We start from the raw sequence: 7,585 nt of genomic DNA, 5'->3' as shown, positions 1-7,585 counted from the left end.
GAAAACAGCCTTCTTAAATTCCAGAGTGCATGTCCGACTACACTCAAGCTTTCCCCTGCCTCTGTATCATGAAACTCAAGTACGTGATCACTTCCTCCCAGAATTTCCAGTACTTCCACACTGTCAATCCATTTCTCCCTGTTGGTGAAGACCAGGTCCAAGGTAGATGACCCCCTTGTTGCTTCTTCCACCTCCTGGAAAATGAAATTGCCAGTGAGGCAATGGAGAAATTTGTTGGACCTTACATTCTTGGCAAGGTTTGAGTTCCAGCAGATATTGGGTTAGTTGAAATCTCCCATTACTATTCTCTCTCTCTCTCTCTCTCTCTCTCTCTGTGTGTGTGTGTGTGTGTGTCTTTCTGAATGTTTATCTGTTGTAGGAATGCATGATCCAATTTTTCAGTCTGGCTTGGAGGTCTATAGCAGACACCCACAGTAAGGTCAATGTTGTTTCTCTCACCTACAATTTTAATCCATATACTCTCAATCTGCTTTCCATGCTCCAGGTCATAGATCTCTTTACAAGTGTGCACAGCCTTTATATATAATACTATTTCTCCTCCCTTCCTGTTAAACAGCTTGTACCCCTCAATTTCTACATTTCAGTCATGAGTGTCATCTCACCATGTTTCAGTAATGCTTATTAGGTCATATTTATCCTCTTGTATTGTCTTGCTGGTTTCCCATACTATGTGCATCAGTATAGATACCAGTGAAGCCACAAGCCAATCCCCCCAGCAGCTTTCTTCTTGTAGCTTCCTGCCCTTTAGCAAGTTTCTGTAGTACCACCTCTGTTTCTTGTAAATCAATGAAGCTTTTATGCCCAGTGTGAGGTGTTCCCCTTCCATCTGTAATATTGTCTCTCTCCCAGTTAGGATTTAGTTTAAAGCTCTCCTGATCATGTTGGCTGTGAGGTACAACCCATCTTTTGCTACAAGTTTTTCCTCAAAAAAAAAAAAAAAAAGTGAACACCATGGTCCAAGAAGCCAAATCTTTCCTGACACCACCATCTACACAGCCAGTGCTTTACTTCCAGTATTTCCTTCTCTCTTTCTTGGCCACAAACTTCCAGTGTGGTGTAGTGGTTAAGAGCGGTGAACTCGTAATCTGGTGAACCGGGTTCGTGTCTCCTCTCCTCCACATGCAGCTGCTGGGTGACCTTGGGCTAGTCACACTTCTTTGAAGTCTCTCAGCCTCACTCACCTCACAGAGTGTTTGTTGTGGGGGAGGAAGGGAAAGGAGATTGTGAGCCGCTTTGATACTCCTTAGGGTAGTGAGAAAGTGGGATATCAAATCCAAACTCCTTCTCCTCCCCCCTTCTTCTTCCTGCTGAGTCTTTTGCTATATGTCAAAAACTGTGTCTGGCAGCATTGTTTGTATTCACATGAATCAGAAGGATGGGATTATGGTCAGTGGACTTTTAGGACTTGACAACTTCTTGAGACATCCTGTTAACCACTATTGCCTCTTTCCACTTCAGTAAGGAGTCACCTACCACCACTTCTTTCTCCGCTGGAATTGTTCTGTACACTGTACCTTCCACAGGCACCTTGGTGTATTCTGAGGTTTGCAACTACTGTCCTTGCTCCTCTAACCCAGAATCGATGTGTGAGGTAAGGGCATGGGATTGATTTTGCAGCTCAGGTGACACAGCATGGATCCTGAAAGTTCTGCTTCTGTGTGCCACGTTCCTCTGGGGGTTCACTCCTGCAATGGGAGATCTTCCTCCTCCTCCCTCCTCCTCCTCTTCCCACCTGCACCTCTGTTCCAGGACAGTTCACTCTGCTCTATTGAGAAATTCCTCATCTTGCCCAGTATCTCAAAGTGTGAATAGTTGGGCCTCAAGTTGCTGTACCTTCTCTTCCAGCAAGGCAACCTGCTTTTGCTCATCTGCAGGTCTGACTTTGCACATTCTTAGGGAGGAAGACAAACATGGGACAGATGTTGCAGGTCACTGCAGCAGGTCCATCCCCGTCCATGTCTCTTGGTCCTATGTACACCATGAGACAACCCTTGGGGCCTCCCCCTCAAAACACCCTCACAAATGCCTTCGTTTACAAGTCCTGGTCACCAGCGCACAGAGGTTGCAGTCAACTAAATAGAACTGCTGCTGCCTGCTAACGTCTCCTCCAGCATCAGCCGACAGACATCCATCCCTTGGCTGCTGCCTTAGGCATGCTTGAAATAGTAGACTACGGTAATTTTGGGCTAGAATTGATCAATGTACTCTTCTGGTCAGATGTGAAAATTAACACTGCGCCATTTCTTTTTTGCAGCCATGGCTGGGAACAATTCAATCATAATAGGTGGGAGTGGTCCGATAAAATATAAACCCCATTGTAGAAATTATAATGAATTGAGAAAGCTAAGAGAGAATAACATACAGCATTGTTATTGTTTATTTTCCAGTCAAATTTGATGAATATTCTAATGTTTTTCTCCTTTGAATACTTTGATGTCTTTTCAATACAAAGACGCAAACAAACCTAAATATAGACTACAAACCCAGCATTATACTTCATTTATTTTGCTCTGCAATTTTGATAAATATTTTAATGTTTATTTGAAGCCTTCTCTGCATGAAGACACCTACAAGTCATATTGCTTGATAGCTCAGGCAGTTTTATGATGAGATGAGATTTCATTTGAATATAATAATAAAATTACCACAGTTGCTTGAGACCCTTGTCCTTTCAATTACAGTAAAAGGGATCTCTACATTTTGTTATACATTTCGGTTCTGTGGTCAGCTAGCAAATCTGAATAGCACTTCACTCTTCCTGTGTTTCCCATTTTGATTTCTAAAGCAACCAGCATGTGCACAGAAGATCCCAATTTATGCATTATTTTACAGCTGCTTTTCCCAATCAAGGAAGCCACATACCCCAGCCTCACTATATATTCAAAAGATAAACAAGCTACTTTAAACAGGCATGGCACCTCACAAAGTATCCTGGGGCCTGAAATTTATTAAGGAGACCCCTATTTCCCTCAGAGTCACAGTTTCCAGAGTGGTTTAACAACCAGTCCTGATTGGCCATGCGGCAGCTTGGTGGGTCTGGCATGGCTGGAGGAAATTGACACCAAGTGGCCAGCCCTCTCCTGGCTGCACAGGACTATGGCGGCCTCCCAAAACTGGCTGTGGCTATGCAGTGGGACAAACATTGTTCCCCCAGAGCCCCAGGTGAGTGGATATTCTGAGAGGCACTCAGGGTTGGGCTCTACCTTTAGGTTGTATGAGGTGGCTGATTTGGGGTATCAAAGGGAAACAACTTGTTAATTTATTCTTATGGTATTTTTCCAGTCAGAGGAAAGGAGCAACATTTCTGGAATTACCTCAGGTGCTAAAATAACTTGGCTGGCCTTGAGTAGTTTGTCCCTTGACTGCAGCAGGAACATGGCAGAAGGAAGGCAAATATGGAATATGTGTGGATATGCAGCAGTGTCTCATCAAACCTTGAAGCCAATGTTCATTGGGAAACATGGAAGGTATGCAGCCATATCACATCCATAGATGGTGTTGCTGTTTGATTTCCATTGCACAGTGGTTCTGCCATGACCCCAATACCCCTTTCTTGGATGATTATTGCTAGCAACTTTTTTTCTTTTTTTAATGCTAATAGTCAGCATCTACAACTCTTTTGCCATCACAGACAACAAATACTGTCCTGGGTCCCAATTATTAGCTCTTTCAGTGGCGCCATTTCCCATGAGTGCTCGGCTTCTGTAATTTGCCTGAACTTCATAAAGGTAACCGTCATGTCATTAAATGTCAGCTTTTGATGGCAAACATTGTTGTCCTTTCCTTCATCACTGAGAGAGCTGGTAGCCACTTGTCCTCTTACCTGTATCACTAAAGCACTTTTGACCCATTTTGGTTTGGATTTTGCTCTGGCTACCATGGCAACCATTGTTCACAGTGTCATTGTGGTCATCTTCTTTCTTTTAATGAAGACATGTTGACCTCAGTCCAGTGTCTCACTGCACTGCTCACTCAATTCTACTGAATCATCTCTATATCTGTGTTTCTCTTAACAATGACTTTCCAGTCTTCAGATCTGGCAGCTTCTCTTCAACTCACATCCATCTGTTCTGGACCCCTACAAAGTTCCTTTCTTCTACTACTTTTTCTGGTCAAATATATCCCCCCCCCCATAATATTCATTTCTCAAAATTTATAGATATTTCTGCGATATTAACAACTCTAAGTCAATTGTTTTTACTATTATTATTATTCAGCTGAAGCCCTGTCCTTTTGATTTGGTCATATTTTATAGTATTGGAGAACTTGATTGTGCCAGCCAATTTTGGAATAAAATCCATTGGTAGGATATAATCCTTCAAAAACTTAAGCTTAGAAAAAAAATTAGGAACTTCAAAACACTACAAATAAGCAGTAGTGGTATTTGTTCAGAGAAACATTTGAGACCCTCCAGAGGGGCAGGATTCACCTAACTAGCCATGGTAGCAGAAGCCCTGTGCAAGGAGAGTTTTCCCACTCTCTTTCCTCTGTGTCCCCAAAATTGACTTGGGGGTGGGTGGAAGAGCCTGTAGAACAGTTGATAGGGGAGTAAAATAAGGACTGAGTTATGTAGAGGCATCGGCTGGCTTCACAATTTTTCCCACATTGTGATTTTTGCATAGCGTATGCACATACCATGATTCGCAGTATATTGCCAGGTCAAAAATTATGAAACCAAAACCGGTTTTGGATAATATAACAATGTATCACCCAGCCCTAGACATGACGTAGTAATGACTGCCATTGTGAGTACCTAACTGATCCCTGATGGAGCATAGAATCTCAGCTACCCTAACTACTCCTCCATTCCTCTTCCCCCATGCCCAGGGCTGGATTTAGGTTTGATGAGGCCCTAAGCTACTGAAGGTAATGAGGCCCTTTATATGTCCAGCTGTCCTTTGTCAACAACAAATTGTCACCCATTTTTGTGTTGAATATATGCTATATGGTAATTTATGGACCTAATAGGTATCTAAAGCCATTTGCACATGCAGAATGTAGGTACCATATATATGTTGTTGTTTAGTCAATTAGTCATGTCCGACTCTTCATGACCCAATGGACCAGAGCACGGCAGGCACTCCTGTCTTCCACTGCCTCCCGAAGTTTGGTCAAATCCATGTTAGTAGCTTCGAGAACACTGTCCAACCATCTTGTCCTCTGTTGTCCCCTTCTCCTTGTGCCATCAATCTTTCCCAACATTCCCTATAAATAGAAATGAGCAAACCAGTGATATTTTAGGGAGCAGGCTAGCAGGCGGGGCCCATTACTTACATCATAGGAGCCTACACAACACAAAACACTGTTGCTGTATGTAGGTTTTATTTTGTTTTTTTATCTTATATTTTGGAAAAGTACATCCAGTTTTTTCCCCTTTAAGTTTTTTTTTTTTTTTTTTTTTTTAGGCCCCCAAGAGAGTGGGGCCTTAAGCTATAGCTTGTTTAGCTTATATGTAAATCTGGCACTGCCCATGTCCCTTAATTTGGTTTTATCCCACTCAGCATCAAGCCTTGCTTAGCAGAACAACCTTACTATACAGTGTAACTTAGATTTGACAGACAGTCATGTTAGGTATCCGAAACAGTGACCAGAGGAGAAATGACTGCTGGGAGGAAGACAAAGAGAAAACACCATGGTGCATCTGTAACAGTGAAACAAGTTGCCTTCATCTGCCCCAGCTACAATAAAATATGTCTTTCCCATATTGGTCTCTACAGCCACAACAGGTCCTGTAACTTCCAATGGTTTGACTTTATTTGCAATGGCACATTTTCCCATTGTCTATTAAGACAGATGGATGCCAATGAAAGTAGTAGTGTGCAGCAATCCCCCATCCTTGTTCAGCTAAGATCTCATGTGGGGAAGGATCTCACTGGAAGCATTATACGTCTAGTTAAAATGCTTAATTTTGCCAGATCTTGAGATTCAAAATAGGAGAGTTAATATGACTAAATTAGATGGTATGACTCGGGACAATGTGGGTGAGTTTGGGGTTTGTTTGTTTTTAACCAATCTCAAGGAGGCTAGCATTATTATAGAGGTGAAACAGCAAAAGCGTGCAGGCCTTAGCTATTCCCTTTCTCTTGAGGAAGTGTTATTATTATTTTACACTGTTTATTTTAGTCTCTAAACTTCATAGCACAATAGTAGCAATACATCAAATATGCATCAGACGCACATTATACTAATATATTCAGAAAGAATAAAAGGGAAAAAGTCTACTGGGAAAGTGCTAATATTTATATATGTGTGTGTCTATAAGTAATGCAAAGTGTGTGTGTACACTGTTGAGATTTAAAAATTTCCATATCTGACACATAACTGATTTGTTGTACTTTGATTATATCCTGAGGAATGGCACATTAAATGTACACTGTTAAGAGAAGATTCATTGAATGCCATGTTTAATAATATCCTGAGATAATCAAATTGTTTTGTATTTTCTTGCAGTGTTCCCTGTATAATACTGAAATTAAGGTCTACAAAACACCATATTTTGATGTTTCTTGGAAATGCAGCAGAACACATAAATGCCACATACTGGGCCAATTCGAGCATTTCCCTACATTAGCATAAAGAGTTCCCTTTGAAAATAAATGCATAAGAAGCACAGCAGGCTTGTAAATTTGGCGTTGCAGTGCCAAAGGGAAGAGAAATTATTATTCTTTGAAGGGCAATATATATTTGGTAAATTGAGGGTACAACACTCTAAAGAACATGGGGTTACAGTGGACCACATCAAAATGAAGGTTATATGTATGTTAATTCTGCATGCGTACAAGTAACTATTTTAGAAACTTGAGGGTTTGTCTTTTATGGTTGTGTGTGTGTGTGTGTGTGCTTTCTGTTTTTTTAAGGTTTGCATCCAACAAGGAACATTTCACTTATTTGTCTTGGCAGTTTGTTTGCCTAACTTTGCTCTTGCCATCATTCTACAATAATCTACCTACCTTCAGGTATATGAAAGGACAGCTGTATGACTGGGGCTGGGCCAACTCTACCATGAGAAAGAGTGAGAGGCTGCCTCAGGAAGCTGATTAGGAATGTCAAGAAGGGGCTGCAAGTTCTTTAACTTATAGGATGTCCCTATGTTCATTGGAGAATTGTTGGAGGGCATGTATCTGAGAGGCTTCTAGCTGCCGTTCACCTAAACTGCAAACAGGTCCTTTTCTGAAGACCTTAAAACACCTCAATGGGAGGACACTATAATGTCTTTTTCTCATGTGTAGGGATGAGTGCTAACTTCAGCTTTGTTCACATTAAAAGGGGAACCAATTTAATTTTCCCTTCCAAATTTTGCAAGTAATCAGTACACAAATGGATGGAACGTGGGTGGCACTGTGGTCCAAACCACTGAGCCTCTTGGGCTTGCTGATTGGAAGGTTGGTGGTACGAATCCTCGCAACGGGGTGCGCTCCTGTTGCTCTGTCCCAGTTCCTGCCAACCTAGCAGTTTGAAAGCATGCCAGTGCAAGTAGATGATAAGTAGATACCGCTGTGGCAGGAAGGTAAAAGGTGTTTACGTGCACCCTGCTTTCCATCACGGTGTTCTGTTGCACCAGAAG

The sequence above is a fragment of the Podarcis pityusensis genome (genome assembly GCF_964106645.2).
Source record: "Podarcis pityusensis genome assembly, chromosome: 7".
Classification (NCBI taxonomy): domain Eukaryota; kingdom Metazoa; phylum Chordata; class Lepidosauria; order Squamata; family Lacertidae; genus Podarcis; species Podarcis pityusensis.
Note: the sequence above shows the minus strand (reverse complement) of the source record.